Consider the following 23,610-nt stretch of genomic DNA (forward strand, 5'->3'; position numbering starts at 1 on the left):
TAATCCAATGGAAATAAAACCTTACTTGAAAGTAACCTCTGATTTGGTTCTCAGTCTCCGTCTCATCTCCCACTCTGCGGCTCTGAGCCTGGACGGAAATTAAACATGTAACTGAATATTCACAGGGCTGGAAGACAAGAGCGTGGCCCCTGGCGCCTCTTGATTTGGGTGTCGCGTTTGAGAAGCTTCGGAGGGCTTTCGACACAAACCCCTGACAGAATGTCTTTGTTTAAGGTTTCGTTTGAAATCTAGGCGTTTCTAGGCTCTCTCTCTCTCTCTCTCTCTCTCTCTCTCTCTCTCTCTCTCTCTCTCTCTCTCTCTCTCTCTCTCTCTCAGAGACTTATCTTTTGTAAACTGGCTCCTACTACGTGATATAACCCCATTACAGAAACAAGAAAAGTTTACAAGACCTGATAACTTAACACATAATCATAAGACCTATATACATCATTACACATACGGTATTTATCACTCATCTCTCCATACCTGTACCGTACCAGACTGCACATGCGCTAGACTAATCATACATTCAAACTAGTACTGTGCCTATACTTTTATTCCATTAAACTACTGAAATGCGACAGGCAGTAATATATTTGCATTAACCCCCCTATAAAGCCCGATACAAGCATAAAATTATATTCAATAATTAAACTCCATTTAAACTGAATTTTAGTTCAGTACGGCAGCCATCCTCCACGTAAGGAAAAGTAACTCTTCCATTACTAAGTCTCAGCTCTTACAACCTGAATTAAAGTCTTAGGTCATGTAGGCTTAGTTTGGAAAAATATACCATAGGTCCTTCGATGTGGAATTTAAAAAAAAAAAATTAATAACAATCCCCTCTCAGAATTTTCCAATGCCGAGTTGTCACGCTTCTAATTGAACGCCGTAGTTCACAGAAGATATCTAATAATAATAATAATAATAATAATAATAATAATAATAATAATAATAATAATAATAATAATAATAATAATAACAACGTACTGGTGGAAATTCGTGTGCATTACCTAATCATTCCTGCAGTTTTGCGATATAGTCTAGTATGCAAACATTTCTAGTCGACTGTCAGGTTCGGAAAAGATTCAACAACGGATACAAAAAATTCTGTTACATAACTCGAGACAGGTGCGTCATGTAACGTGTCATCTCTCTTGAAAATATCTCTTGAATCTCCATCTCGATTCCCATGTTCAAGAGTGGTGACATAATGCTGTTTTTCTCTACCTCTCTCAAAATGACACGTACTCTGATCAACAATTTTTGGCCTGTCAAACCAAGTTCCCGCGTTGCACAAACCTGCGTATGGTTACCCGGCGTTTGTTGTAAGTCACAGAAGCCGGATGTTTACCTGACGTGTTTGTTTACAAGTTTTAACATAAACCTTGGTAAAAGCTACTGAAATCTTCTCACTCTGATTGGTGCAAAAAATATACTCAGCTTTATTGTTCTTACCATTATGGAGCGCAGGCACACCAACCTCGTCTCTTCAGAATTTGAGTGGCTCCATCTGAAAAGAAAGTATAGAAATATTTTAGTGAATGACGCTGCTGAATGAAATACAGTATTTTAAAATATAAATATCTTTTTCTCAATATCTTGTCCATTTTTATACCTGCATTTTTATAAACTTAAATTTTCTGGTAGTGATGTATAAATAAGAATATCATTCCATTCTCCAGAATAATACTTTTCTTTTCTACCAAAAATACCGTGAAAATTCTTTAAAAAATATATATTGCATGTTTTCTACTAAAGTAAATAACTGAATCATACAACAACAGATACACTTTCAAAACCGTAGGCTCCCGATACAAAGAAAAAAGTTAGACAAATAACATCCATATATTTTCAAGTCATTCAAAATACACCTACACTTTTATCAGTACAAAAATAATTAGAAAAACCGAACAATCAACAATGTCCTCGATGTAACGGATATAGAGAAGAGAAGAGAAATTTCACTAGATGAAAACTGAACATGTTATGAATGAGATGTAGATAATAATTATAATACTGTTTACAGTATGAACTGACCTCTTAGCAAACAAAGACATGTCTTGAAAAATAAATACGCACACTGTCGGCGCAACTTTAATTTCATCAAATGATTTATGTCAATTGTTGAAATGTGTCCGAGATGGTTCAGAAGCAATATACGTATAGATTTTTGCGCAACCACATCAATGCAAATAAAGTTAACCGGAAATCAACCCATATATTCTGTTCTATCCTGAACTGAACCAAACGCCTTTGAAATATAACAGACTAAACGTAATCCTAGGTATACAAGGAAAAGGGGGAACACCTCTAGGGGGACAAAGGGTCAGATAAGCAAGCAGGAAAACAGATGAACTGCTTATGTAGGCCTACTTAAACTTGGTCACATATTAGAGGTGAAGACCAAATTAGGTCTGACTTTGTGCTGAAGCAATAAACAAATTTTTCAACAATTCCTCAAATGCAATCAAACTTAGAAGGATAAAAGGCAAAAATGATAAATTTCCTGATAGACAGAGGGAGTACACAAGTAAAGTGACTGACCAAATGACGCTGAAAATCACACTAAATATGAAGACAGGTAAAAGAGGAATGTGGCTGTGGCTTTCGTCATGTGTTTTCAATGGGGCCATCCTTTACAAAGGGAAACAGGACATTGTAAAGACGGGACTAACAGATAAATAAACTGCAACCATGGAGACAATCTGTACAGACCACATCAAACAAAATTAGAAAGTGAGTGAAGAGCAAGGACAACAAATCATCTCAGACAGATCTTTTTCTGAATTTCTTTTAATAAGGAAATATTGTGTGATCACATATGGACTATATTGTCCTGCAAAAAACAGCGGAACAGAAGAGAGAGAGAGAGAGAGAGAGAGAGAGAGAGAGAGAGAGAGAGAGAATGATGCCTTTTCAATAAAATACTGTACTGAAAACAATAACGGTTTATCTAAATACAAAAGTACAAACTATCTTCTTGCACCCTCCTCTCTCTCTCTCTCTCTCTCTGTCAAGCCTCATTCATCACTCTGCATCTATTTTATTACGTTGGATTACATGGTGGGGGAAGAGAAGAAATCATTTGAAAATATGCATGAACGAGCTAAAATGAATATTTAAGTTGGTGGGCAATTACTTATAGAAGTAAAACACACCTTCGAAACTGGCATTACCCTGAAGAAAAAAAGACGTCCATGGTACTATTTTAAGAAGAAACAGATGATAGCGATTAATTAAAATGGTTCCGTAAGGTAGATAAAATATATTGTAGCTTACATTTGATATTCATCACTGGCCACTCAGCAATACTTTACGCGTGAGACCTAGAGGCTACTTGGTACTGTTAGACTTAGTGTTTGACTTTTCTCCCACAATTGCTGACTTAAAACGAATCAGTTACTTTAAAATGATCGCATTCTCCTTCAAGGGCTATAAACCATGCCATCAGATCTCAAAAACTGTTATAAGCTTCCAAACAGATAGTCGTACTAATTCTTAATACTTTTGCCCTTATCATTAGCAATATCACTAAGTTTGTGAGGCCTGTTCTTAAACCCCACCCTGGTTATTGGACAATTGAGAAGAATTAACACAGAGATACTCTTCAGTCATGCTGATCTTTGTAGAAATCTACAGGCAAGAATATTTGGTACGTAAAATGACTCAAGTGGTAGAACAGGGTTCAGGAAGAGGAGGAAGAAGCTTATCAAGTGTCTGGAAATTATATACAAAGAGAGGTACAGACTGTTACATAGCACTAATTTACTAGTTATTAAAATGTTTCAAGATTTCAGCATTCACAAAAATATCCTCTAGTTATAATATCACAGTACATTATATTAACTGACATAAGCTATATGCAAGAAAGCTGGAATAAAGTAAAATTTCCAAACAGTAAATCTTAACTACAACTATCAATCAACCACGATAACAATACCTGCCTGGCAACATTATGTTGACAATAGTACCATTAATGCTTTCAATCAAAATGAACCTTAAAATGAAACCTCGCATCAAAGACAGAAGAAAACGGTTGGGGCTTGTAAAAACACTTTCATATAAATATAAGAATTAACATTAAAGAAATTTCAGTGTACAGAACGATTATGATTTTTCACAAAACCTGTTTTATTCAAAAATTATTTTCTGGAATATCACCAGAATTAAGAACATAACGTGTTAATTAAGAGAAAGAAAGAGAAATGGCGAGAGGGAAAAGGGAATATCAATAACCAATAAGAGTTTCCATTAGGGAGTATGAATCACTGCTACACATATATAACCTAAATAAACATAGAACCTCATAAAACAAATTAAATACTTCATTGAAAATGCAGCATTAAACAGCATTAATTACACTTCTCCTTGCTTCACAACCTGCTCAAATACCTGAATGTTCGTAATCCACTAACTTACTTTATTCTCATAAGACTACATATCGAATTATATTCTCACGCCTTTCATGACCGGACCACAATTGCAGCGAATAATAAACCAACACCCGACATGGCAATCCCCCCGCTCCCAACGTCCATAAATCAAGGCTCTCCTCCCAAACCCCCGGTCCCACTTCTCTTATACCCACCCGGGCACCCCACCGTCCCCCTTCACGTCATGTGTGCATGGACACTCCAAGTTCCAAAATACGTCCTGTCGTGGAAAATGGATTTATGTTGACTTATGGATGGCCGTGAAAGCCTCTCGCTCTCTCTCTCTCTCTCTCTCTCTCTCTCTCTCTCTCTCTCTCTCTCTGCTTGCTAAGTTGGTTGTATGTGTGCGGAAGGTGGACCAATTTACCATAAATAGATTTGCCATCATCGAGGAAGGTATAAAAGCATGGGGTGGTCCATGTCAGATGGGAGGTCCGGAGGTCCACACTAGGCTTATAGTGACGAAAAACCAGTTATATTGTAAGCAAATAAACCAACAACGGCAGGCGTTGCTAGGCTGGTAGTGAAACCCCACGAATGTCTCCAGAGGCGCCAGACTGTCAAAGAAACTGCTCGGAGGGTTGCAGGATCCGACGAGACGGAGGCGTTCAACGCCAAATTTGTTGTTACTCACCTTCTCTCTGAGATATGAAGACGGAAGAGGGACCCCCATCCCCCAAAAAAACGAGACTTTACAAGTTTATTATGCAGGAGGTATAAATCAAGAGACAATTCTTGTATATTTTGTCAAGAGATAACGGCATCCAGTTTCATAGACTCATGTTGGAGTTTCATGCTTGCTTCATACCTAACGATCCCCGTGTCAATATCAGCGTTAGCTTATTAGACCAACACTTCGTTACCATCCTCAAAAATCCTGTTTAAACCACTCTTGGCGACGAGTGGCCTCTTTTGGCAGATAAGGAACTTTTTTCCCGAGTTTCTTCCCTTGGTCGCTTGGAAACAGGACTCCGGTTCAACTGTATTTCATTCTTGCCACATCCCCGTTTTAACTATATATACTTGAATTTTCTATACGGTTCCAGTTACCACCCGGCGTCGACGACCATAGCCGTGTGACGCCAGTCTATACTTATCAATCAATTAATTAATCACGCTAATGACCCAATTCCCTTTTCCTCTTATACAATATATATCAGTTTGTTTCAACTTTTTTATAATTTCATTTTTACTGTTTTAGTACATAACGTAAGAAAGCTTATGCAAGTCTTCTTACTTCCTCTTTACCATTCATTTACTTTGTGTCCAGTAGCTATCTATACGTACACATCTTTTGATTTCACATGCATCCCTTCACTAATTCCAATTTCAGTCTACTATTAAGTATTTCTACCTATCATCTTTCCCGACTGCATTTCTGCTCTCTACGCACCATCCAACACCTCTTTTTTCACTCGTCCTTTCATAAATCAAAGACACGAGTACTTCATACCCGTCCTCCACACATTCTTCGATTCCTGACCTTTTCCAGTTCCCCACCACCTCCCATTTCCACTTTCCAGGCACGTTCCAGATATAACCGTTTTATTTCATCCGCCGCTTCCCCTGACCCTCCGGCCCAATAAATCTTCATTACACTTCGAGATGCTTTCTCGCTTCTCCTGGCGTCGAGGAATTCCGTTTTGGAAAACGGAATTTTATTTTTCAATTGGGCAGTGTCGTAGCTGCCTTGACAAAGAACTTGGTGAATATATTGACAGAACGCCGATATATTCAGTAGTGAAAGTGGAATACCTGGGGCAATGATATTCATGGCAATTTTTAATAGTCCATGCATGTTTTTTCTTTACTGAACAAAAACATACACAATTATATTCAACTAAAGGCAGTATTTATATTTTTTATATATATATATATAATACATATATGTATATAATTATATTTATACACATAAATTTATATATATATATAAATAAATTTACTTATATATATATACAGTATATAAAATATAGTGTATATATATATAAACTATATATATATATATATATAAAATATAGTGTATATATATACACTATATATATATATATGTATATTTATTTATTTATATATTCATTCTAAGCTATAAGCCTTTATCTCCTTTAGAGGGAGGACCACCAGAAAGTTAAAGCCTCACGGCTTCTCTAAAAGTCTTTCAAGATGAAGTTGCTGGCCAACGCCCTTTCTTGCCTCCAGCAGACACTGGTATCCACTTAAAATGGGTAGACTGGTGGGCAGCTGGCCAAGAGCTATCCACTGACCTAGCAAAAGGGAGCCGAGCATTCGTGACTCAGTCCCGTCACCCACTTTGGTTGACTGCACCTTCCAACCTCTGGCTGTGAGGTCACCACTGGCCATTAACCAATAATGGGTCTGGTCAGTACATGGAATCACAATTCTTTCAACCACATCGGGAATTCAATTACATTTAACTCCTCAGTAATACGAAAAACTGAGAAAAAAAGCATAATTTTTATTGCAAGACGATCAGGCAGAGAGAGAGAGAGAGAGAGAGAGAGAGAGAGAGAGAGAGAGAGAGAGAGAGAGAGAGAGAGAGAGAAAGAGACCAGAGGCGAATTCTCAAGCAATCGTATCAAAATACCAAGACCCACTTATACTGCAAAATACCAACCTTTAAGGGGAGTGAGAATTCATGCTTTACTCACCGCCCTCCCTTTTATCTGTCATGTTCCCCTACCTGAAGAAGTGGAGGAAGGAAGTGCTAGATGAAAGACTCTCACACAAGGCAATCACTCCCAGCCAATCAATTCTGTGAGAATATCCAATCTTCCAATCGTCGTCTGATGAACGGCTCTAACGGATGACAGTTAAGATTTCTTTCATTCGCCAAACCCAACTATCGGCCGTTCCAATTTTTAAGCAGAGACACTGCTCTAGTTTAATTGGCTTCTCACTCTTTCCCGGCTTTATATTTTCATGTCGCTGTTAAAAATAAATGTCATCACTCGGCATGGATTAAAGGGAATATATGATAGAAATTCTAACTGTTTTGTACCGTTGCTCCTTCTCACTGTCGTTCCTGCATGTAGATCATTACTGTTTGACTCTACGCATAATTCTTGAACTGTAAAATATTAAAGATATACGACACAGTAAGAATGGGGCCTCAGCACTCTTAAAGTTCCCTCTGTGCACAGATGGCCGAACGATTGATAAGGGAAGCATAATGTTTGTTGAAGTAAGTGGCTGATGTTTCTCAATATGAAAAAAAAGTATATTAGAAGTGTGAAAGTAAAGGGAAAATGACGCAGTGGCAAACATGGACTTAGAAAAGAGCTTATCAGAGAATCAATAGAAGCAACGCGAAGAGAGTTAAGGATGTTTGCTTTAAAAGTCTTAGCTACTGAAAGCAAGTAAAAGTTTTTATGATGGGAATGAAGGGAGATTCAGATTACGCAGATATCAGTGACTGAATTGTGTACAAGTGGGCCTGGGCAACAGGATGTCATATCTCCTGGCTATCTAATATCTTCATGTGTAAAGTTAAGTATATCTTACTTTAACCAGACCACTGAGCTGGTTAACAGCTCTCCTAGGGCTGGCCCGAAGGATAAAGGAAGTAATTCTCTTCGGATAAATACATTACCTACCCATGAATAGCAAGTAAACTAAAGACCGAAAAATGTAAACATTATAAAACATAAACAAACGAGGACATAATGCATTAATGTTGTGGAAAATTGGACAGCTAACTAATGGGATACAGGGAAAATATTTCCAATGTTTTCATCATGTAAGTGAGATGAAATTTATTTCATTCAAAATATGACGATGTATATATATATATATATATATATATATATATATATATATATATATATATATATATATATATATATATATATATATATATATATATATATATGAATAAACATTTAATATCGGACCTTTTCCTCAACAGGGGATGACTCAGAAAAAGACAAGATGATGATCATGCCTAATTCATACTTAAACTGTTCAATCTTGGATGAACGCCCTGTGCACAAAAAGTCCGAAAGATGACCCTCTCCAGAACTTTGCCGCTCTCCCACCCTCCCTGCCATTCCAGATATTACACTTTTCCACCAACCTGACATTCCAGATAAGTGGAAACCCTCAAAAGACTCCATCAACTCATTCGGAACAATTCCGAATTGACGCAAATTTGCAAGGAAGTTCTTCGCAGAACAGAATGTTCATTTTCTAAAGAAATTTTGTGTTCACCAAGGGAAAGGAAAGGCAAAATATCTGGGAGAACTGTGCAAAGAATATCAGAAAGCTATAAAGATCAGGATTTGTTTACGAAGCATACGCGCGAGGACTCCAGCGAATTACTTGGCCAGCTATTCCTATTTATTATCTACTTTTCCAACGGCTCGAAAATATTGAAGAACGTAAATGAGTTTAATTTGGTTAAAGGAAGAGTTGCATCAGCCACTCTTCCAATAACTGCCTGGGAAATGAAATATAATATAAATTTGGCTCTTACTTTGGCCTCAGTCTATGAAACTATCGTTTTCCGTAATACCACGTAAAATGTCATTTTCGACTTTTTAAATTTTTTTTATTAATTCATTCAGCTATTCGGAATACACATAAGTGGTGTTGGTGGGTTTTCCATACTAAATTTTTTTTAACTACAGGAAAGCTACGTTTCCATATTGCGTAGTTGTTGCACATCTAAAAACTAGAACAGATATCAATGCATATCTTTTTTATCATTGTTTAACATTTCGTATTACTATTTGTCAAATTTCTCATCTGCATTAATAAAATAAGTTGAAATATGCAACATTTACATTTCTTTGTCAAATCCTGCAGAAATGGAAGGAATATAAGTATTACTGTATTTGTTATGGTAATGCGAGGCCATTTCGTTTTAAAAGTTTTTTGCTTAAGATTAATAATTATTTTTTTTTTTTTACTTTATACGTAAATGGTAATTCTAAAACTAAAACATTTACAACAGCTTTAATGTTCGGAAATTGTTTTTTTTAGCAACTTCAATGTTACACAAATTCTGATATTTCACTTTGTAAAGAGATAAGCACATCTTAAGTGATTATTCCACCACTTTTAGTTTTATGTAAAAGAAAACTATTGTGCCAGCTTTATCTTCCGTCCGCGCTTTATTCTGTCCGCACTCTTTTCTGTCAGCCCTCAGATCTTAAAAACGACTGAGGCTAGAGGGCTGCAAATCGGGATGTTGATCATCCACCCTCCAGTCATCAAACAAACCAAATTGCAGTCCTCTAACCTCAGTAGTTTTTATTTTATTGAATGTTAAAGTTAGCTATAATCGTGCTTCTGGCAACGATATAGGACATACCTTATGGAAATGTTACTCATTTATTTTGCGTAAATTTCACGAGACTTACGCTTGAAAGATGAAAGCTTCTATTCCATAATATTCACGAAGACAGTTCCTTGCCAGGAGGAATATTTTATAGTTCTTTCATAGTTACCCGTTCAAAGGGAGAACTCATTTTTTCCCTTTAAAAAATACCTAATTAAAGTTTCACGAAGGTTGTCCCACCTCCCTGGTTGACAGCGATAGACACTGGTCACCCAAAGTAATGGCAAGTGGTCCTCTATGAAGAAGCAAGAAGGCAATATAGCACTTTTCCAGAAATTAGGTATCGGGATTTTACTTCATAATGGACTGCTCCATGCTGGTTAAATTCTATATATATATATATATATATATATATATATATATATATATATATATATATATATATATATACAATGGATGTTACATGATGCATCAAGGATGAAACCCAACGAAGAAAAATTACACAGTAACCCCTTCCTGTGGCAATAAAGGTGACTTATCAATAATGCACTTTATCTCCCATCCCTTACACACACACTGCGCCACTCACACACCTGGTCAGCTCTGAGCGCCACTCCTCTCGCCACACTGCAGTACTTCATTTCCAATCCAAGCAATTCCAGGCGCATTTCCACTCTTTGTCCTCACAATAAACCTTCCAGTTTCCCCAACAGTCACGTGCGCAAGCTTTGTCTAGTAACTGAATGTAGCCCCAACCACTGTAGCAATAATTCAGCCTTACTGGAAAGAACGCCTTTAATCTTAGTTATTAGCATACACAAAAGAAAACCAACAAGAATAAAGAAAACTTCAGAAACTACAAAAAAAGTTACCAAATAAGCCCTTGCAACGCTTGCCCCAACAGCTGCAACAAACCAACCTAAACAAACGGCTGGAAGCGCACGGGAATTTATGCACTGAATATGTAACTAACTACAGGTTCTTCTCGTATAACTGAAAAAGCAGCCTGCATTTGTGAAAGAACATTTTTATTCTCATGCACGGGGGGCGGAAGGTGACGGAAATGCTATTAAGCGCAGACCATCCTTTTTCCGAAACAGGAACATTTTGTAGCAAAGCATAATGTGATATGCAGGTCCACATTTACTATTTTTCATATTTTATTTACTTGAATATTTTTAACAATCGATTTGCTTATTTCATAATACATTATTCACTGATTTTTATTGAATAATGAAATGAACTTTTAACATTTTTTGAACCTTTATCCGTCTATGAAAAAATTATATAGGCTTATTTATTTTACGTTATAAAGAAACAGTTCAGGGGCTTACTGCCTCTTTGCCTTTCTAAGCCTAAGAGTATCTTCGTGTCTACAAAAAATCTTGGTGCGTACAGCCAGATTTCCGTTTTAAACACCTTTACTTTTAAACGCTGTGTAAAAACAGAACTTTAAAAACATTAAAGTCTGTGGGATTATAACGATCTCTCTCTCTCTCTCTCTTAAAAACATTAAAATCTGTAAACCTCAAGGATTAAAATACTGAAGATATAAAATAAAAAAAAGACCTTTATAGCAATATATACCAATATTTCAACTCAGCAACTCAAAAAAAGAGGGAATACAGCACTAATAAGATTTCTTTAGAATGTATCAAAATGTTGCCTAAAATACAGCCACCTGAAATTAAATATAAAAGGTATAAGAAAAAAATCTGAAAATAAAAGTAAAATAAAAACTCTTTACAAGCTGAACCAAGAACCATTATCCTTCCCATTCCGGTACCATAACCATTATTGCTCCCCAAGACCTAATAATTCTTCGTAAGCTTTCTCAGAATCAGAGTTCAGTCAATGATCAATAACGCGATTTAGAACATTATATATTATATATATATATATATATATATATATATATATATATATATATATATATATATATATATATATATATATATATATATATATAATATTTATGTTGTTTATGTTGTGAGCGACATAAAAGTAAGGAAAAATAAAAATGATAAAAGAAAAAGTTCCACCTAATGTCATTTCCATTTACTAAATTTATTCGTGTAAGAAATCTCCTCCATGTATACATGTAAGAAATAAGTAGTCGCTGTACTTAAATGTGTAACAGTATAAAACGCATTGATAGTCAATCATAAGTATATAAAAAAATAAATGATCTTGAAAGGATATAAATTCACAATAACCGAAGCGATAAAACGATATACGAAACCAATTTCCTCTCAACTTTCCAGCAATCAGAGTCGCAAGAATTGCAGGTCAGAATTACCGTGCAAAGCGGCAACGAAATAACTGGAAAGCTAAAAACATTTGTGGACCAATTTACGTCGTGGCGGTATCGCTCAACAGGTTACGCAATGAAACGTGGGACATCAGTCCCAGTTGAATGTGGTGTCGCATTTGAACTGTAAGCCCTTGTACATTTCAGCGATAACTCTCTCTCTCTCTCTCTATCAGAATCACAGAGTCATTCTCATAACTTTCGGCACTTGACTCCCTAAGTTTTATGAGGCTTTGTCTCATTCAGCTTCTGGTCACACGAATCTTCAGTGGACTTATCTAGAAGACCTCTTGCCTCTCTCTCTCTCTCTCTCAGTTGAGGCTACGTCACGTCTCTGTCCGTGTTTACTCAAGAGTTCGTTACTTGGAAGTTCACAGAATTAAAACATTTAACTTACATGATTTTCATAAGAATATGAGAGAGAGAGAGAGAGAGAGAGAGAGAGAGAGAGAGAGAGAGAGAGAGAGAGAGAGAGAGAGAGAGAGAGAGACTTACCACCGAGGGAGGTTGACGTGAAATCTATCTTTAATTGCATTATAAGTTTGGTTTTTGGTTTTACTGCCGGTAAAACTTTACTTGAATTTGTAAGATGTCTATTACGTTCCATTTACTCGCTCACCTTACAGCTCTAAATTTTGTATCAAACCTACATTCAGCACATTGCAATAAATCTTGCCCAGTTAAGAGTGTAGTATAGTATTCGCGTCATTCCAGCCCTAAAAGGTTTGCCCGACATTTACGATACCCACTTGAGCATGCGATGATGAACTGGTAGTCAGTCTAAGGTATTTCTATATGCAACAACATGGACATGTCCCTGGGCGTATGTGGATCAGATGTTGCGCCCTAACAATGCCAGTAAATAGTCTTCTCTTGCACTACAGAAGCATCCTTTTCTCAATAACAGGGGCCATTCCACGAGACAAAAGGGCGAGCAATGAAATATCCCTCTGGAGGCCAGTAATATGAATAGTATAATACTGAAGGCACTTCAAACCTCGCGTCTATGCTCAAAAAGCAATTTTGATATTCATCAACATTAGGAGTATTTGGGAACTTCTGAATACAGCATATTTTTTTCTGTGGAAGTCCTCTTTAAGAATCCACAATAGAGTCAAGCTAATAAAAACCCAATCCTGAAGTTAGTATGCTTTATTCTCACCAGTGCTGGAAGACGGTACCTGCTTGCTCCAAAAGCTGGGAACCTGTTCACAAGGAGCTAAACAGGACGCAGAAGCTATTAACTGCGCCAGTCAGTATCGCATAACCGAGGAATGCATCTGTAGCAAGACACAACTACCAGAAGACATCATAAGGCACTACATTCATGGCAGCAACATAGGCATTATAATGAATGAGAGTAAGGGACTTAGTTCTCTGTGATCCAAACGAACTCTCTTGATTAAGAACAGTCCCAACCTTTGTATAAGAAGCAAAAAGGTTGCCATCACCGCATACAAACACATGTTAAGATAGAAATTGTAAAGCCCCCCAGCAAGACTATAATCCAAAGATGTCTATGGCACCCCAGTGACCAGGTGTAACTTAGAGAAGAAATCAACCAAAAACTGAAGTAGAAATCACCAACAGTAATAACGAGTTGGTCTAACGGAAGGGGAAGCATCTTCACTTTCCCTCTGAAATCACTGCGTAAAGAGTTGGTAAGTCTTCCATTAAATACAGATCTTTGCATGTAGGTTTCAATTTCCATTCTGCAGCAAATAAACCTTAAACGAAGATGCTCGAAAATAATTAAAGAAACGAGATTGCCCATCCAGTAAAACCTGATGCACACAACAATAAAGTTATCGTTGACAACAATTTTTATTGTCTGAATTAACAGAAACCCTGAAGATATATTCTGGATTCATGCTCTTCTGCAATGACTGACGATTGTGCAAAAGAATGAGAGTGAAAGAACAGCAATAAAAAAAAATTCCTATGAATAAATGCGTCGTTCACTGACCCAAACTTCCAGAAAATCAGAATTCGTGCCTCAAGTCAATCATGCAGGTGAAATTGCATGTTGTCAATATATCCTAAAACATAAAACGTGGTTCGGGAAATACTAACAAAATTGCAAAGCCACCATGACCCCTTATATTCTCTCTATCTCTCTCTCTCTCTCTCTCTCTCTCTCTCATATATATATATATATATATATATATATATATATATATATATATATATATATATATATATATATATATATATATAGTTCAATTAATACTTGAACAGAGCAGTTCGAGTGGGGCTTCTCATGCATTGCACCTTCTATAATGTGCCAACCTTTGAAGTGGACCCCAGACTTTGTGATGATGCCCTACGGCAATTCATTCCCCCTTCTTCGTGAAAATGACAAAGACACAACACAGAAATCAACAAAACTAAAATAAATTACATTATTAATTATCATCTGAAAAATTAAATAACTTTCCAGCAAACAACGAGGCACAAATTCGTATGTAATTATTTGGAATGAAATAATTGAATAAGGAATGGAATTAATTTTTCTTTCACGAAAAGAATAAATTCAACTTCACAGGGAATGCTCGTTTTATTTTTCCTTTTTTTTCAGGAAACGACGAGCCACTTTTTTCATGTATTTGAAGTAGGTCATAAATTTCACTGTTGCTTGCTGTGAATGCTCGGGTTATTTTTTAATGGACTACAACTGCCCAAACTCTCTCTCTCTCTCTCTCTCTCTCTCTCTCTCTCTCTCTCTCTCTCTCTCTCTCTCTCTCTCTCTCTCAGCACACACTAACAATGCATTTTAATGAACCAAAAGTTGTAAAACCTGGATGCAAAAGTTCCAACTTTTACTTTTTCCTTTTGATTTCACACTACAGCAACTCCGCGCTATGCCATTTACTGCAAGAGAAAAGCGAAATTTATTTCTTTGAACACATCATTGCAAAGATAAGTAATGACTTTCTTTCGTGAGAGAGAGAGAGAGAGAGAGAGAGAGAGAGAGAGAGAGAGAGAGAGAGAGAGAGAGAGTAGCATTTAGATTACTTAGTCCAGATGCTTTGATTTATACCGCAATGTTCTTCTGTCAAAACAGCGACAATGAGCAAGTAATTAGGTGGATTTGTTTCAAACATATCGTTTTTCTGAGTGACGGGAAAGAGGGAAGGACTTCGTGAGACAAAGAGGTGGAGGCGATTACTCAAATGATTGATTGATTTAACGTTCTCTGGAGATACGGAGAATGGGCGGATTGAGAGGTTTCAACAGCTGATAAAATTCCCACAATTTACTGACAGTTTTTTGAAAGAGTAAAGGCAATTAGAGAATGGGAAAGGAGAGATGGAAGTAAGCTAAGAATAAAAGGTTACTAAGACTGAATAGAAATTGGGACAAGAGAAATCTGAGGATTATCTGATACCATCAATTACTAATGACAATCAACTAATACAACAATAATAATAATAATAATAATAATAATAATAATAATAATAATAATAATAATAGCATCCGATGTTGAGCGTTTGGGAATAAACAACTGTTAACTAACGGACCAAAAGCAAGGCAAAACTACATATTTTCTTTCCTTATTAACACTATCAGAAAAGAAACGGCTCATATATTTTAAATATGACTTTCAAGACTGACTTGTGACAAAGTAAACTTTCCTTTGTTCTTGGGAATCATGTTAAAGTCAAGACTTATTTTTTTATCACTTATTTCTCTAAATCAAGACTTATTTTTTTATCATATATACCTTCTTACTTATTTCTCTAAATCAAGACTTATTTTTTTATCATATATTTCTTATTTCTCTAAATCAACTTATTTTTTATCATATATACACCTCTTGCTACTTATTTCCTAAATCGAGACATCTTTTATCATATACCCTCTTGCTACTTATTTCTCTAAATCAAGACTTATTTTTTTATCATATATACCCTCTTACTACTTATTTCTCTAAATCAAGACTTATTTTTTTATCATATATACCCTCTTGCTACTTATTTCTCTAAATCAAGACTTATTTTTTTATCATATATACCCTCTTGCTACGCATTTCTCTAAATCAAGACTTAATTTTTTTATCATATATATATACCTTCTTGCTACTTATTTCTCTAAGTGTTCGATTAATAAAGTTACTTGTTTTTCCTTGAGAAAAAATTAAGGCACCACCTTTCCCTGTTATGACCACATTTCAACCATACTGACCCCAAATATGAAGGTCAGGCTAAGCCTCTGCGCACCAGACAACGTCAGCGGTTGAAAAGCGAAATAATACGAGTTGCGTTCGTCTCTCCCCGACACCTCCTCAGCCACCTCCCCCAACCCACCCCCCTCCCCACCTCACAACCTCACAACCCTCCACCCAACAACCTGTTTGCTTCCCGCCTTAATATTCTGTGGGAGAGACAGGCTCCAGATATAATCGTCTGATTCCTCCCAAAATCCTTCGTCTCTATTTTTCCTGTATCAGACTTCTCGTCGCTAGGAGCAGTTCTTTCCTTGCATACAGAAATGTTCTTGTCCGAAAATAAAACACTTTATTTCTATTGGATTTAGGAAAATGAAAAAATAAGTGTTAGGGAGAGCAGATGAATTACTATAATGAAAATAAAAATACAATTTGTACAGACAAATCATACAAGCGACACAGTTCTCATCAAGAGCCTTGCAGTTAATCTATAGTATAAAAAAAAAAACTTAATTTAAATGCAACTCTTTGTGTAATGTTCTCAATAATCTGTTTACTGTTTCCATTAGTGGCCCGAGACAATAAAACCTGAGGATGATTTTGAGCATAAACTGGAATAATAAAAATAACCGAGAATAGAAAAAAAAGGCAAAACAAATCTGGTGTACTGCAAAATTCACATTCACACGTTTCTGAGCACACTAGAGAAGTGCCTATCCTCCCATCCTTTTGAGCCGTACTCCTTGACCACGAGTGACTCCTCCCCCTTTCCCAAAAACAAACAAAAGATAAGAAAAAACGCTAAAAGCTCTCCTCCAAGGCAACAAAACGAACACCATTCATAAGTACTTCCACGACCGCCCTCCTCCCAGAGCTCGTTCCTTGTATTCTTCCAAAGTGGAGTGTTTATGTTAGTGCCTTGAAGTTCAGTTGTCCAAGGTGTTACTCTTTCCTCGAGGAGGGAGGCTTACGAGGGGAAGCGAGGCGGTAAGAACATTCCTCAGAAGTGCCAAGCTCGGCACAATGGCCTCGTTTAGTGCCTGCATTTGCATTCTTTGCAAATGGCGGTCTGGTGCGAGGCCACTCCTTCTTCTGCCTTTCCTTCATGGGTTTTTTCTAGTCTGAGACTAATTTTTATTTGATGTTTTCGAAATAGAAAATTCTGCCCTAAACACTTCTTTGCACAAAACAGGATGACGATATATGCATATATATATATATATATATATATATATATATATATATATATATATATATATATATATATATATATATATATATATATATATATATATATATATATATATATATATATATATATATATATATATATATATATATATATATATATATATATATATATATATATATATATATATATATATATATATATATATATATATATATATATATATATATATATATGCATATAAACATATACACATAGTATATATATATATAAACATATATATATATATATATATATATATATATATATATATATATATACTATATATATATATACACACACACACATATATATATATATATATATATATATATATATATATATATATATATATATATATATATATATATTATGTTAGCATGTGTGTGTGTGTGTTTGGAGAGAGAGAGAGAGAGAGAGAGAGAGAGAGAGAGAGAGAGAGAGAGAGAGAGAGAGCGTGTGTGTGTAAAACGAGGTCATGCACTTTGGATGATAAAGTATTTTTGAAAAAGGAGAGTAAGTGAGCAAGGGGGACGTCTATTGACCACGACCCAAAATAATGGCCCGGTTGTCATCTGAAGCTGAAGTTTTATCCTTTATAGTTCCAGGACCTGGCAGAAGGGAAATAAGGATATTTGTCTGACAAAGGATTTCGTGCAGGCACAAACACAATTCCACATTGAGGTACAGAGAGAGAGAGAGAGAGAGAGAGAGAGAGAGAGAGAGAGAGAGAGAGAGAGAACGACCGTCTTAAGAGCGCTGTTGTATTTGGGCAACGCAACGCCATGGTTTTTCTTTTTAGCCTACCTGTTTAAAAAAAAAAATGGGAGAAAGAGAAGACTAAACGAAAAATGAAAGCTTCATGTGGAAAAGGAATATAAGTGAAAACCTAATTTCTAGTGGTAACTATTCTTAAAAGATGGACTTTTCAGAAACCTCCCGCCAGGAAGACCTCGTACCCGCAGCCATGAAAACCTTCACTTCGCCGCCTTCATACTTGTTTACGAAGGTTGTCAAGCTCGTCCAAATAGGCTCCAGCTTTACACGCGCAAGTTTCTTATTTAATGTAGTGGTCCGCATTTTACGTTTCAGAGACTTCGCAAATGAAAAAGAAAGTCGGAGTTTTCTTACGAACGTAACAGGAAAAACAACTGCAAACTTTAAATAGAAATGAGACGGTGAAACGAATTTTCTTTCTCTCCTAAAATGGGAATGAACGAGGTAAAACGAGGGAACGGAAAGAGTATAGTTTAAACTTACAATTGTTCTAAATTCAAGGATTTTGTCCCATACCATTATCCACGCATTGGTAAGCGAGTTTATTAACACTAATTCTGGACGAGTCTGATATTCACACGACTCCACACAAATCAGCACTGAAGAAATGGCATTTTTTTTTTTTTAACAACCGTTATACTAGATATCACTAGTGACCTAAAAATCTGCCGAACTGTGCAATGATAATGTATAAAATATGGCCACTAACGATGAAAATATGTACTGAAAATAAAAACCAGATCAAGTATTAAAAGCACTGATTTAAATGCTGAGAACACATTGCACACAACCTAATGCATATATGCATACATACATATGCATACATCATTAAGATGTACATATTGAGGGAACACTGATATGAATATAGATGTTTTTTGTTATAGAAGCTGATACCATCTTGTAAAAAACAGTTACGTATGGGAAGACATATATATATATATATATATATATATATATATATATATATATATATATATATATATATATATATATATATATATATATATATTTTTTTTTTTTTTTTATTTTTACGCTCACATAAGCCTCTTGTACTGAAAATAACGACATTATTCTTATCTTTAAAATTACTTGTACACTTTGTCATCTGAAACACTATGGAACACTACATAACAACAAAGTTACAGTTAATTTCAATTGCAAAATTATTTTAAGTGTACAGTGACACAGTTTCGCCCCTGACATTTTAGGCATTTGCACATACTTATAGCCAAACAAGTCGATATATAGATCCGTATTGTGACATGTAGCATTTAATAGTATCTATACTGGGTATAATTATTATATCTTTACACAGTCAAATGAAAAATGAGAAGAGAAACGTGAGGTCAAATTCTAAGCAGTAACTGGACAGCGATACAAAATTACTGCTATCATTATCATCGTGTCATGTCGTGAGTGATAGCTGGATCAGCTTTTTAAGGGTTACTGCATTTTGCCAGTAACTCGCCGACGTTCGTCATTTTTTGAAGCGTTCGTCATTTTTTGAAGAGGAAAAGAGTTCCAAACTTCAGTAGTCTGACTTAGGAAAAACACTGTAACAATTAGAGTACAATGTCGCGTCTCGCTCATCTTCCTGGAGTTTTCCTTCTTCAGGAGAAAAATCGTCATTAGTATTATTCTAGAAACAATACTAACGAATGACGAACATCGATGAGTTACTGGCAGAATGTACCAACCCTGAAAAAGCAATTAGGAAGAGAAAGAGAAAACCCTATGTAATATGAATGAAGCTGATGCAGTTACCACTTTCATCGCAACGCGCTTAAACGAGGGTCTTCTACCTACATATATTATTAATGTGAATATCATTTGTACCGTCAACAGTATTATCAGTTAACGACAGATTGCCTCCAACCAAAAAAATATTTGCATATAATTCTAGTTCTCTCCTCTTTCATTTGAATTTCAAATGACAGAGTGCAGTTCATCCAACGATTCCGCTGATGCAATCCTCTGAGCAGGAAAATACGAGATGAAAAGTGCTCAGTTATACACACTATAAAATAAACAATAATTACATTTCGTTTCCGCCCTTTCAGAGGAATAATTACAAGTTATTTCATTTGTCAATTCAGTATGAAGCTGACGTTTTATAAAAGTATAAACTCCATGTTAGAACTTGTACCTCAATCACGTATATTCATTTAGACGTGCTGTTTGTTTTGAAGCTTTCGCAAACAAACACCTAAGCAAAGAAACCCAAGCAGATGCTCAACAATCTTTAAAAAAAAAAATGTTGACTTTCCAAACAGGAGGCTGTGTCCTTATTGCAGCTGACTTAACGAAAGTGAATAATACTTAACGCGTTATAAAAGTCAGTTCAAGGGCCTCGTTCATTCCCTCCTACACGTAAGATTAACTTTAGAGGCAAACAAGCTGACTTCAGACAATATTAAATGTCATATTAATTTCCTACACACATCAGAACACGAACAAATTAATACTTTGAACAAAGACGAATTTCGATAATCCTGAAGACTGCTTTCCTCGTTCCTGATTGGAAGAGAAATCTCCTGAAACTTTCATCCGAAAATGTTTTTCCTTTACTGAATGCTTTCTATACATTTTCGAGTAAATATTTATTACGAGAATTTTGTAGAATTATATTTTCATTTTTAACTTAACTAACAACTTCCCTCCATTGCTCAAACATCACTTACGTTCCTTTCACGGAGGACTGATCTAATTTACTATAGGGTTGAACACCTACTGCCTAAACCTTTCGAATGGAAATGAACATTTGATTCATCTTCGACTGAATACCTATTCCCTATTTCTTACAACCTTCGACTAGAAACTTCTTTCCCTTAAGCCCTTCGATTACGGATCAGTTCCCTTTTGCAAATCGGTAAATGAAAAAGACGAATAACCGTAAAACAATTTCAAACTAAAATGTAAAAAATTTTAGAATTACATTTTCTGACGCCCTAAGCATTTTAGTCGATTTTCTGCTATCTCGGATATAAATCTTGTTCATTAAAGTTGCAATCCTCCGGCACTGCCTAATTACGAAAGATTTAATTCAGCGGGAAAAAGGAAAAAGACATTTTAGAATTCAACATATTGATGTACTGTCCTTTGATAACTGACAATCAACGATAACCATTGGAATATAAGTTATTCATAACCATGAAACGTGAAGCACCAAAACCTGCGCTGGTATGACATTAAAGTGTCCAACATTTTTAAGACACAATGAAATCTGTTTTTATAAAAAAAAATATACCACGCAAGAAAGCTGAAACAATTGGTGCAAAAACCAGTTCGTAATTTTTATTTCTCGTGGACTGTTTCCCGCTTGGGAAATTGCTGAGTGTTAGTCAGACTGCTTATGATCGATCATTCATTCAAAAGGAATCAGGGGTCGACCACCAAACGAACAATATTGGGAAGCTTCCGGAAGAGCGATAAATGAAATCGACCAAATTAGATTTGATCACTTATGCTCTTTGCAAAAACATCTGTGTCGTGATAACATAACTGGATGCTCTTTTTTGCTAAATTTTGAATTGAGCTGAACATCCATCAACTGGTTTTTATAGGGAAGTAAAACAGAATCTGGCTAAAAAAAAATATTGTTCAAATCTGAAGTCGAAACAGACATATGCCATGCACGAGTTCTTGCATATTTGGACATATAACAATGCAGTTTTAAACTAGCGACAATTTGGAATCTTTTCCATTTTCTGGTGTTCAAACAAAAAGTTTCTGTATCGTTAATTTCATTAAATATTGCAGATTAAAATGTCATGTGAACTGTTAGAAAACACACAAGTGTTCCACTGAAAACCAACTAACACTATTGACATTTTTGGATTATGATCTAGGGATAAAATAAAAATCAAACACAAAAAAATTGCACGTGCTCATATCCATATGCAGGCTTTATAACGCACTTCATTTTCCTTGTGATACACACACACACACACACACACACACACACATACACATACACACACACACACACACACACATATATATATATATATATATATATATATATATATATATATATATATATATATATATATATATATATATATATATATATATATATATATATATATATATATATATATATATATATATATATATATATATATATATATATCCATTCTTTATGATTTATATATATATATTCTTTATGATTTGCAGCCATAGTTTCTGCATTGTTCCATAAAATCTTGTTATTCACAACAGTGGATAGCAGAAGATCCATTCTCCAAATTCCCAGACAAACTGCTTACAAAAAAAAAAAAAAATGCGATTGTACGTAGTTAGAAAGGTACGGTCTCTTTTTTATCCCAAAAAGCCTTAGTGGAGAGGAAAAAAGAGGGAGGAGTTAGGTGTCGAAACGTCGGCGATAAAATAAAAATAATTTCTCATAGCTTCCTGAGTTTTATGAGGCTTCATCTCATTAATTTTTTTGTAAATAATCTTTTTCAACAGACTTATCTAGAGGTCTCCCCCAATTCTTTTTTACAGAAATTGTCATTTAGTCGCTTATTTTTGTTTCGTTGGGCGTAGTTAGGAAGGTACGCTCTTTTTAAATTAACAAACCTTGAACTGTACAAATCTTTTTCTTTTTACTGTAAAACGAATAAAAAGGTCTCTTTTTACTGAAGAAATCTTTTTTTTTTGAACGTAGTTAGGAGTTACTGATAGGCTTTACATCCTAGGATATTTGAATGTATGGATTTTATGATGTGCCAGTGAAAACTAGTATGATGGTTTAAAACTGATTTACTTTCACATGTTAACTCACTCTAAACCATACCTATAATTTTCTGTGCTTACAAACATGTTTGCTTACAGATTTTGATCATGGTTATACATATGTATATATACCTGTCTTTTTTTTTCCCAAAAGCTTTCCTGGAGAAGATACGAGGAATGATATCTGAATATTATGATTCAAAATGCAAGTTGCATCAAAGGAAAATGAAAAGATATAAATCATTCTGATATAAATCTCTAAAATGTTAATTCTGTGATGTCTCTCTGCCTTTAACATCACTTACCGTTGGTTTATTAACTGGGTTAAATCAATTTAACAGCAATTAATGACTGAATAACTTTGTCACCATCTTCTTTTGGTCATAAATAAGAGAAAAACAGGGTCGTTAATTCCGATAACAAAAAATTGTTCTCTCTTCATTATCTACTGGTATGGAAAAACAGCCATGAAAAATTTGCATCATTTTGAGGTATCATTCCCCGCAAGCATGTATCAAAATGGGTATATATGTCTCTCTCTTCTTTTTCTTGGTTTTCCAATCATTTGATTTGTCAAAAGACAGTAACAAGGATCCTCAGCCCATGCTCCAGACTTCATTTCAACTAACTGTAGTTAACACAAATCTTCAACAGATAATC

General features: G+C 35.3%; 1 long non-coding RNA gene across 1 annotated transcript in view; it reads right to left on the reverse strand.

Moving 5' to 3' along the window:
• LOC136851750 (uncharacterized) overlaps window positions 1-23,610 on the reverse strand; it is a 98,623-nt gene that overhangs the window by 43,153 nt on the left and 31,860 nt on the right. Inside the window, exon 2 of the long non-coding RNA XR_010856967.1 lies at window positions 1,459-1,513. This is a non-coding gene — a long non-coding RNA (uncharacterized lncRNA). The remainder of the gene's footprint in view (window positions 1-1,458; window positions 1,514-23,610) is intronic.

Source organism: Macrobrachium rosenbergii, chromosome 24 (assembly GCF_040412425.1).
Source record: "Macrobrachium rosenbergii isolate ZJJX-2024 chromosome 24, ASM4041242v1, whole genome shotgun sequence".
Lineage (NCBI taxonomy): Eukaryota > Metazoa > Arthropoda > Malacostraca > Decapoda > Palaemonidae > Macrobrachium > Macrobrachium rosenbergii.